Here is an 11313-nt window from a genome sequence, read left to right as displayed (position 1 = left end):
TTCCCAAAATGATTTAGTAATATTTAGTACTGTGTATCATTTATAACATATTGTATGCATACTTTAAAAGACATGTCGCTGTTGGTAGAGTCAAGCTGGTCAAGTCAAACTGAATTAATGCAGTGCTCTGGACTCCCAAGCATTATCATAATAGCTTGTTGAATATTGGCAATATTGACAAAACTGACAATATTGAATATTGGCATGCCATAGACTGCCTGTTTCATACAGTATGGGTCAATGCCCAACAACTATGCAAGAAACAAAGTGCACAGAGGGGAAAACTGGTCAGAAAGAACGGAAAGCTTCATAAGTGATTATTCAAATCCAAATAGAAGCATAAGAAGGTTAATACACTCAACCCCTCACTATTACAGTCAGTCCATCCAAAAGCCCTGACACGATATTGGCTGGCTGACCACATTGTAGAAGAAATTCTGATGAGGTGGCGAAAAAAGAGATGACAGCCATGCATGAGCATGCCTGAAGGTCAGTTTGGAAACCCCTGGGTTTGATTCAGTGTTAGAGAACGTGATGGGGCCAGTAGAGTCTGCACCTTTTCTCCTAAAGCTGTAATCTGAATCAGATATGAAGAGCTGAAATGCTGCCCACTCTGTGCAAAAGCTATAAAATCAAAACGGTAGTCTCCCAAGTGGCTGATAAAAATACTGCATAGTATGCAGAGGTATGTCATATACATCTGCAGGAGGTTGTTCCAGCTAGGGCTCGAATCTATTCTGCACTCAGTGCAACTGCTTCTGAAATAAATATAAAATAATCTTTATGAGCTCACATGCCCAATATTTTTTTTAGGTTTATTTAAAAATAATAATCTGTAACTGGATTAAAATATTATATATCCATCATTAATAATCTTTTCCCATCATTTTTAGGTCTCTCGCTTTACGTGAAGGATTAAAACACATTTATATTACAATATCCATGACTATATGCTATATACGCTTCAAGATAGCTACAGTATAAGTATAAGTAATTATGAGTTCCTTGTTATTAGTGTAAAAAATACCTAATGAAGCATTATGACAACAGTTTACGCATTATAGCGTGTCAGTAGTGACCAGCACTCTTGGAAAAATGTTAATGGTAACTTTCTATGAATGTCTGGTCTATTATTTCTATGAATATCTGGTCTATTAGATCCATAAGGTATTACAAACATTTATACATATTTATATAAATGATGAATGTATAACATTTTATAGCCATGTTCATTTTGCATTATGAATTGGGATCATAATGCATCATAAGCTGAGCTTTTATATCTGTCAATCTGTCAAAAAATTAAGAGACCACTTCAGTTTTCACTTTTTAATCACAATTTTTATGCATATTGGCATGTTCTCCTCCACCAGTCTTACACACTGCTTTTGGATAACTTCATGCCACTCCTGGTGCAAAAATCCAAGCAGTTCAGCTTAGTTTGATGGCTTGTGATCATCCATCTTCCTCTTGATTATATTCCAGAGGTTTTCAGTTTGGTTAAATTAAAAAAAAAACATTAGTTTGAAGTGGTCTTTTTTCCCATTATGGACATCTGTCACTTTATTTGGAGGAAATTATAAATGAATATGAGCAATTATAATATTTAACATAAACATAATTCATGAGTGGATAAAAGTAATTATAGCATGCTTTGTAAAGGCAGCTTTGCTAAGGTTATTAGTATTGACATAAAACATCATATAAGCACAGCCAATGATGCATTATGATAACAATTCACAATGCATGGTAAACATGGCCATAATGTGTTATGCATTTTTATAAATATTTACAGCCATGTTTATAATGCTTTATAGATACATTATAAGGTGTTAAGAGTATGTTTGTGTTTTATTATGAGTGAGTCTAATAGACATGACACTCATAGAAAGTGTTACCATGTTAATTTATTGATGATAATTTGTTGGTTTTGATTCATTAAGCTTAAGCAAAAAGACATTACATATATTTTGGGTATCGGTATCGAATTCAAAGTATCAATGACATGATAGTAAATCCCATGCTCAATGCCGTATGCTAATTATGATAACGAATGATTATCTCATTCTTAAAGCTAGTCTTCTACTAACACGCTGAGTTAGTGGACGAGGGTGATAGCTTTCCGCCAGTGGTGACAGCTTTCTGATGTCTTACTCCACTGATGTAACATGGAAAGAGAGGCCCCTGTAACCCTGTAGCACAGCCCATTAAACTACAGGATCTACACTAGCTCTGGAGCTCTGGATCTCTCCGGCTGGGTTTGGTTTGTATGTTTATGACATATTAATGGTTGCCAGTTATTTGAAATTTAAAGCTCTAGGAAAAAATAACTTATAAATAAAGCAGTTGGTCCTCAGCCCTTATTTGACCTTCAGCGTTCATCTGTTAGAAACTGTTAAATGCCCCCAGAGGAATGCTGACTCAGTCCAGCTGGATCTGTCCAGGGTGCTGATTTCAAGAAATGATATTTTAATTTTATGAGTCTGTGTGAATTCACATTAATAGATTAATGAATAATGATTGTGCATCCACCAGCACAATGTTTGCAAGCCTTACAAACCAATTTTGAATCCAATGTAAGTGGGTGTGACAGCTGAACAGTACCAGTTTTCTGACTTTCTTATATCTAAAAGTGCATGGAATTCTTGATGGATTTAATGATTCTTTAAATTAAGATTTAAAAACAAGAACAATAGTTCTCTCCTTCAATTCTCGATTTTATTTAATCAATCACATTTCATTATTTAATTAATCCCAATTCACTAGCCGGGGCAGCAATTGGAAGAGAAGTGAAGAGAAGTGTTTATTTATTTATTTTTTCATTTCTTCTTGGGTTTACCTGCTTTGAGATCAGCTGTTCTGCCATTGGGTTCAACAACACTCTGGGCTGGAGAGCTGTTAGTCTGTAGCACTCCACATCCCATTACACTTCATTTTCCAAAACAGATTTTTTTTTTTTTTTTGTGGCCCGCCACGTAATGGCTTGGAAAATAGCTGGCCCACAGCCAAACTTAATTGCCAACCCCTGCTTCAGAGCAGTGATTCTCAAACTGGTATGTGAAGCATCCTAAAATGGCTTACCAGAGGGTCTCAGAAATTGTACTGTATTCACAAAATATTAATTATTCTATCATTTTCTAACTTTAAACCTGTTTGTATTTAGTGCTTAACCCAATAGATATTATATTCAAGCCCACATGTAAGTTATTTTCTTTTATAACTACAGTTCTATTATTGTTATCATCATCATTATCAGTTTCATAGGCCCTACCATAGAACCCTGTGGAACGCCACAATTCCCAATAGCTTCTGTATTAGATTTATAGCTGAGCAATTAAAGCTAGCATTAAAAAAAACACTGTAGAAACTTTTAGACACTGTAGTTCATTACTTTGTGTCACACTCCTGTTGATTGTGAAAGTGGACTATCCCCTCCCCCCCAAAAAAGTTTGAGAAGCACTGCTTTAGAACATTTAGAACATTGCCGAGACCAGCTAATTCATTTTTGTTTGATTTTGAGGTCAGAAGCAAGAATGTTTACTGTCTATCATCTATAATGCTTATTTTTTTGCTGCTATTATTCCTCCAAAACTATTAACGTCCCACGTTTTTATAGCTGAAATACACTTTCTAGAATACGGAGGGCTACAATCCAATAGGCTTTATTTTGACAGAAACTGTCCAAAGGTCAGTGAAGAGGCATTAAACATGTCTCTAAAGTGACGGAATGTAGACATCTCTCAGGTGCATTTACAGGGAATATGGGATTCAGTTGGACGGAGTTTCCTCTCTTAACCGGTCCACGTTTAGTGCAGCCAAAAGCACCTGCCCTACCCGTCCCTCTTTATAAGACACAAAGGAGGCCTTGTTAAGAATATACTGTATATGCAGCTCACATATCTGACAGTAGTCTCTCCAGTGTAGTCACCTCAAACCTGAACTCATTTTAGACTGAACCATGCAGCCCCACTCTACTGCAACACTCAACAAAAAATACATCAATCTTCTGTACCATGAGGAACGAATCGTCACTGTCATGAAAATAAAACCCTGTGTCTTTATTGTAGCTGGCTTTGTATTTTTGACATAATTTACATCTTTATGATGTTTTTAAATTGTGATGAAAAGTCATTACTAATGGACCAATAGAAAATAAGTCCAAAATGAGTGAACAAAAAATGACATTGACTTTCATTGAAAGACAAGAATGTTTTTTTATTGTGACAGTAACATATATTATGTATATATTCACCTCTTATACTATAAATTTTGATTTATTTACATGTCTGTCAATCTTATGGAATAACATCACAAAGTAATATTTTGAATTGTGTGGTCACAAATTAATAAAATCCAAATATTTTAATACAGTAATCAACTAAACTATCTGATCCTCTAGAACACATAAAACTATCAGTTTTAAAATTTAATTTGAAATAACAAATTCAATAGCAATAATTTGTTCATGTAGATACAATTATTTGGCTTTGGTTTATATCCATTTTTAATTTGTCTATTTTGCTATTTAACAGCTGTCTTGTCCAATATATAATCTATATGTACAACAACAAAAAAAATATTTAGTTGTGATTCAAATGTGGCTCATATTTGTCTTTTTAATGAATCCAATAATGTATCGATACCTATAAAAAAAAATCATACTTATTATTAAATACTTAGAAAGTTGAACAATTATTTTTTACTGTAAACCATAAGCTGTGTTTTAAGTTTCCATGTAAGTAAATAGTTAATTTTACAATTATTTATTTAACTTTTTAAAATATTTTTATATTTTTGAATAATACATATGTTTTAAATGTACAAATATTTGTTATTAAGATGAAGAAAATAATTTGGTCAGAAAGGTGTTACTTTGCTTAAATATGACATTCTTTAACAATGAAGAGCAAAAAAATAGGGCTCTTCTGTCACCTAACAGTTGTAATAGAAATCAATACAAGATGCATTTAGTGTGTGAATATGGTTTAGATCAACACATTACAGTCCTGCAATGACAGTATCCATGCCAATGGCATCATGCTGTGATGGATATATAATTATACAGTATATACATTAAATATCGCTATACTGTGTATCCTTAAAAAAATATTTTTCTTGCACAAATAATCATAAATCTTATGCAAACACTGACAACTTGACCAAGTATCACACAAAACGTCAGAATGAGTGACCTGTTTCTTCCATTTCAGCCTCTTTTTGGGAGGTTTAATGATTGGGTTTCACAAGCAGAGCTGTCATGAGTGAGGGGGGTTGCCAGTTATAATTGGCAGGTGAGAGCAGAGTTCAGCTCTAGGGTAGCCTTCTTACTGCATGCTATGATGGGGACCAGATGTGTTTGGGTCTTTGTTAGTAATATTAGCATTTCACCAGAACCCTCTAAAGAGAGAGAGAGGTAAGGTAAACAGCAGAGAGGCTGAGAAGATACCAGCTAATGCAGAGACATCGTTTAAAATAAATGACAAAGTTAGACAGCATGTGTAAACCTGAAATGAGTTTACTTTAACGTTTACAGAAAAAAGGTCAGTAACATTGTTATTACATTAGTAATGCAGTATATACTGAGTCTCTCTGCTGAAAGGAGTTCTCCTTGTGTCTTACTGGAGAAACTGAACCAACATTTTTTGTTTGTTTATTGTGGAATTCATAAATATCAAATATTGCTAGTACCACATCTTTTGTACTACGAGGCACACTTAAAATCCTTTAATTTTCCCTAAAATGTTTCTCTAGCTCAATACCTTTTGCCAATCAGAGATGAGTATATTAGACTGTAGTCACGTATTACAGTGTTAAAACAAGCTAAATGGGACTGACCGCTAGCTTATAGCTGCCTGGGTTACTGAAACACTCAGGGTTCTTCAGTCTACCACTATTGGGCGGCATTTACTAGCGCTAACCATGGCTGGCTTGTGCTGCTAAACAGGACTGGCTAGTGCTGCTAACTGTGGCTGGCTATCACTGCTAACCCCGGTTGGCTTAGCATTTGCCAACCACGGCTACCACTCACCCTTGGACAAAATAAAGAGTTTTCTTTAAGAATTACAATTTTGTTATTTCGGTGTCCCCCAGCGAAACATAAAGACACCCTTTAAGTTAACCCTTAAGTTCACTTTAAGTATACATTTTTACTAGTGTCGCTTAATGTGCCTTATAATATCCTTATGTATGAAAATAGACCTGTGCCTTATTGTTCAAAATATGGTACTAGTAATAAAAACATTTAAAGGTGCTTGAAATAGTTCTTTGAAGGATGTCATAGAAGAACCACTTTTCTTTCCATAAAGCTAAAAGGTACAAGCTGTACAGGGCTAGGAAAAGTAACATAAGCTGAGATAGCTTAGCCTTAGCATTTGTTTGTTTACCAAAAAAAATGGCTGTCGTCTAAATACCTTCTTTATGTCTCTTTCCCTCATGACCCTTCCTGTATACCCCGTTTTAAATGAAAAGCCCTCAGTAAACTTCTGCAATTATTATTCTATAATTTCATAAAACTTTAAAGACATATAAAAAGGATACAAATAGATTCACTTTATGTAAACACTTTTTAATGGAACTAAATGTGGTTCTTCTATGGCATCACTCAAGCAACCATTTGAAGCACCTTTATTTTAAGACTGTAGTGTAAACTGTGCCCAATGTGGGTCAGCTTCTCAGTAAAAAGACACAAGAGAATGGGAAAGTGCCACTCTTGAAAAAAGACAGACAGACAGACAGACAGACAACAGGACAGTTCTGAGAGAGTTACCGGAAAGCCAGCTCGTCCAGGAGGACCCTGAAAAGGGCGAGAGAGATGGGTACAAAATAGAGAAAGAACCTGTCAACATTGCAAATCAAACATCCAGTCATCCAGCCAAGCCATAATAAAATGTTACTTTTGTCAGTCCAAACCAATTTAGAAGGATTTTAATCATGCGACTTATGAATGCAACTAAAGAGCTTTTGGATACCTTCAGATTTTATTATGGCAAGCAGGCAAACACACAGTGAGAGCATTCCACAAACCACGAAACACACTCCAACACCAAACCAACAGGCTATCATTACATTTAGACTCTGAAATCTTTTACAGTAAGACATTCTTCTTTCAGTGTATAAATTCAAAGCTAAAATGGTTTAAGGTAAGATACTCTTGTATCTTGTATTGTTTAATATGAAAGAACAAATGTCTTAATGAAAAGAGAATTGATTTTTTTCAGATACACACACATGCAAAGAACATATCACAGATTTGGTTTAAGTGCAGGCAAAGTTTTCCCTTTTTTCCCTTCCCCCATCCAGCCATTCTACCTTCTATTTCTAAAGTAAATTAGTCAAAATCACTTGTTCTGAAAAGACAATGAGAACAGAAATTTGTTCTTTTATCTTCAACAAAAACTGATGTCAAATGAAAAACTGTGCTTTTTCATTTCTTCACAGAAATAATTGTGGGTAAACAAGGGATAAACGGAGGGATACATCAGTTGCATCCTTCAAATTGCCTCAAAAGTTGGATGCATTTCTCAGCCTTCACTTTAGGACAGCCTTCTTTGATGTAGCAGCTGAGAAATGGAGCCCACCCTGGATACAACCAAGACTCCTGACTCTACATAAAGGCAAATCTTAGGGTGTATTCAAAATGCTTTCTAATTACTAATACTAAGTCATATTTGAGTGTAAAGTATGTACAAACAGTATAAACAAAAGTGTTTAATTGAAAAAGTTGAGTACAGTATACTCAAATATCCGCTCTACATACTCAGAATCGGTCATTTTTTAAGTGTGGTTATGGTGTGTAGTATGCAATTGGGACGCAGCCTTAAGTCTGCTTTTGTGTTTTCTAAGCTTTGAGCAATTTGTATCCACTTATCTTGTGGCCCTATTTTAACAGTGTTTAGGGGAGCAACCACACGTCAAGCGTGCACCACACCATGCAGCTTGATTAAGGGCATGGCAGTGTGTCTTTGCTATTGTAACGACGGGAAAAGTATGGCTTGTGCTGAACGTTTGACTGTTGACGTCTGCCTAGGTTGTATTCATTATGTGGTGCACTTATGTTTTCTGCTGCCGAGATAGAAATACACCAGAACCTAAACACACCTCATTTTCAGACCACCACGACATCGGCATGAAAATAGACTGTTGGTCAGGTGAAAGATAGCAATGAGCATTGCAACGCTCTGATAATACAGATTGATATACAGTTTTCTGGTTCTTAGATGTTTTTTAGATATATTTTGCTTGTGGAAATAAAGATGACGTTTATAATGCTACACTCACTACAGCCAAAACCTGACAGATGTTTGATCACTCAAACAGAACTACACTTTCCATGACCAATAAACTTTTTGACACACTTCATCATTAAAAGAGGTGTGGTAGGAGATGTTTTCACTCTGAATAATTGTGCGGGTCTGTGTGTGTGTGTCTTGTGTGTGCATTCATTTGTATGTGTATCTTATTCTTGGCCTGCAGTAGAGAAAGGGAAGTCATTTATCAAATCTCAGCCTGAGAGGAAACTGTTACAGGGAGACGAAAACATCCTTACTGCCATCCTCAGGCTGTGCTCTTTGATCTGTCTCTACTCCATTGAAAAGCAATAGGTTGTACTCAGCCATGGATGACCATGGAAGTGATGCAGAAACAATTGAATAACAGCTTTTAGCAATGAATTTCTGTAGAGAGAGAAATATCTTCTGAAACATGTTATTTTTTTATGACTGGAGAACTAATCCGCTTACACACTCAGTATTTCATAAGTGCAGAGCAGCTCCCTAGGTGGTGCTTCTCTACTGAGAATGAACTGTGAGAACTGATTTGGGCTGGTTTCTGGACGGATACGGAATAATTTGTTTGCATACTTAATGCAGTACAAAGTCAAAGGTTTGGACACTCCTCCTCTCGTTCAATGTGTTTGCTTTTTTAATGATTTTTTACATTTTAAATTTAATATTGGTGATATTAACCTTTTTTTTTGCTTGGTAATTTAACAACCTCTCCCAAATATTACAAAGAAGTCTCAGAGATCCTAGACTATTTAAATATGTCTTAATTTGATCTGTAAATATTAACAGATTATTGATTTTTTTTATTAATTGATGATTTTTTTTTTGTCATATTTTTTTGCTTGCAAGGACTATAAAACAGTTTACATCTTATTGGGAATCTTATTGGGAAATTATAATCTATGTTGTTTTTAAGATGAACATGCAATAATTTTAATGTTGGGTTGTAATTGTAATTAACAGATTGATAAATAGTTTAATGGTACATAATGATAAAGATTAAAAATAGACATTTATTAAATAGACATATAATAAAAACACTGTATTTTTATTATATTTTAACATTAATCATGATATAATAAAATAACAACCCAGTAAGCCCCATCACCACAAACTTGCAAAATAATGTATAGCCTTATAATTGTATAACCTAATAAATGAATGTAGAGGTCTATAATATAGTGTTTATATGAGTGATAATGACAGAAATGAGCTGTGTGTGATGAAAGATCATGAAAAGAGCATGTGAGCTCTGAAAGCAAGGTGACACAATGTGCATGTGAGAGTGTGTGAGAGCGGCAGCGTGAGGTGTGTGTGAGCTGGAAACAGCTGTATGGAGTGTTTATGTGTAGCATATATTCCTCAGGAGAGAACGACCTCTGCTGGGTACCGTGTTATGCAAGTGAGTAGGTGTGTGTGTGTGTGTGTGTGAGGTCTAAGGAAGAAACGTGCATATAAGCATATAAGTAAGAGAGGGGGTTCCAGAGCATCTGAAAATGTGTGTAACTTACCCTGAACAGAAAGCAAAGCAAAGCAATGGATTTACTAAAATTAAATGTGTTTATAACAGGGATATAATTTAAGTACAAAAATGTAGTCATATTTTTTTTGGTAGGAAATAATTAAATAATTTGTTGTATTCGAAATCAAAACTTAACATAGCAAACTTGCATTGTTATGTTATAAAACTCGCTGCTAATGTTAGCTAACCTAGCGCTAATCTTAGTACTCTCCCTGGTAACGTAGCTAACTTGACACTAATGTTATGTTAGCTAGCCCTCTGCTAAACTTAGTTCTCTCCCCGCTAATGTAGCTAACTTGGCGCTAATGTTTTTATGCTAGCATATAGCTAGCTTGCTGCTAATGTTACTATGTTAGCTAGCCCTCTGCTAACCTTAGTTCTCTCCCCGGTAAAGTAGCTAACTTGATGCTAACGTTACTATGTTAGCTAGCTCTCTGCTAACCTTAGTTCTCTCCCTGGTAATGTAGCTAACCTGACGCTACTGTTACTATGTTAGCTAGCCCTCTGGTAACCTTAGATCTCTCCCCAGTAATGTAGCAAACTTGACGCTAACTTTACTATGTTAGCTAGCCCTCCACTAATCTTAGTTCTCTCCTTGGTAATGTAGCCAACTTGCCGCTAATGTATTTATGTTAGCATGTTAGCTAGCTTGCTGCTTATGTTCCTATTGTGGCTAGCTCTCTGCTTACCATAGTTCTCTCTCTGGTAACGTAGCTACTTGATGCTAACTTTACTATGTTAGCTAGTCCTCTGCTAACCTTAGTTCTCTCCCAGGTAACATAGCTAACTCAACACTAACATTACTATGTTAGCTAGCCCTCTGCTAAACTAGTTAGCTAACTCACTGCTAATGTTTCTGTTACCGTGTTATCTTGCTCACGGCTAATGTTACTATGTTAGCTAGCTCTCCGCAAATCTTGGTTCTCTCCCCAGTAATGTAGCTAGATAACTTGCTGCTAATGTTAGTATGTTAGCTAGCTTACCACTAAACTTAGTTGTCTTTCTTGTAACCGGCATTAAACGCACAGTCTGAAAATTTAATACCTACAGCAAATTTACAGTAAATTTAAGAAAATTAAAGACCTTATTTTTAGACCTTATATATTTTACCTGGATTTTAATTTAAGACATTTTAATACTTTTTAAGGACCTGCAGGGACCCTGTATAATATAATAATTCTTCTACATGAATAAAGTGTAATGTAAAATGATTTTACTGTAATTTAAACAGAGCTGGGAGCCCAGGTGCTGAGTGGGAACAGGCCACAAGTGGGTTCCGGGCACTGCTCAGACTGGCCAAGCAGGGCGTCTGGTAAGGTCAAAGGTTGCCCACCGGAAAGAACCCCTCATTTGAGCTGCACAGTAGCTGGGCACATGTGGCTCTCATTAAAGCTGCATCGCTTCTGGGCCAATGAGTAGGAGATTCAGAGTGGTGAGTGCACTCCAGAGCACTACAGCACAACGAGGGCAAGAGGAGGCTACGGCCCGAAACGTTCTAGAGACTAACAT

At 35.8% G+C, this 11313-nt stretch overlaps 1 protein-coding gene across 1 annotated transcript in view; it reads right to left on the bottom strand.

The window, feature by feature from the left end:
• The window catches only part of col13a1 (collagen, type XIII, alpha 1), a 66852-nt gene extending 60065 nt beyond the window's left edge, over positions 1-6787 (bottom strand). The window contains exon 1 of the mRNA XM_049481168.1: positions 6767-6787. The gene's annotated coding sequence lies outside the window, so the exon portion shown is untranslated. The remainder of the gene's footprint in view (positions 1-6766) is intronic.
• Positions 6788-11313: the final 4526 nt, after the last annotated feature.

Source organism: Astyanax mexicanus, chromosome 7 (assembly GCF_023375975.1).
Source record: "Astyanax mexicanus isolate ESR-SI-001 chromosome 7, AstMex3_surface, whole genome shotgun sequence".
NCBI lineage: Eukaryota > Metazoa > Chordata > Actinopteri > Characiformes > Acestrorhamphidae > Astyanax > Astyanax mexicanus.
This window is presented reverse-complemented; position numbering and strand designations above follow the sequence as displayed.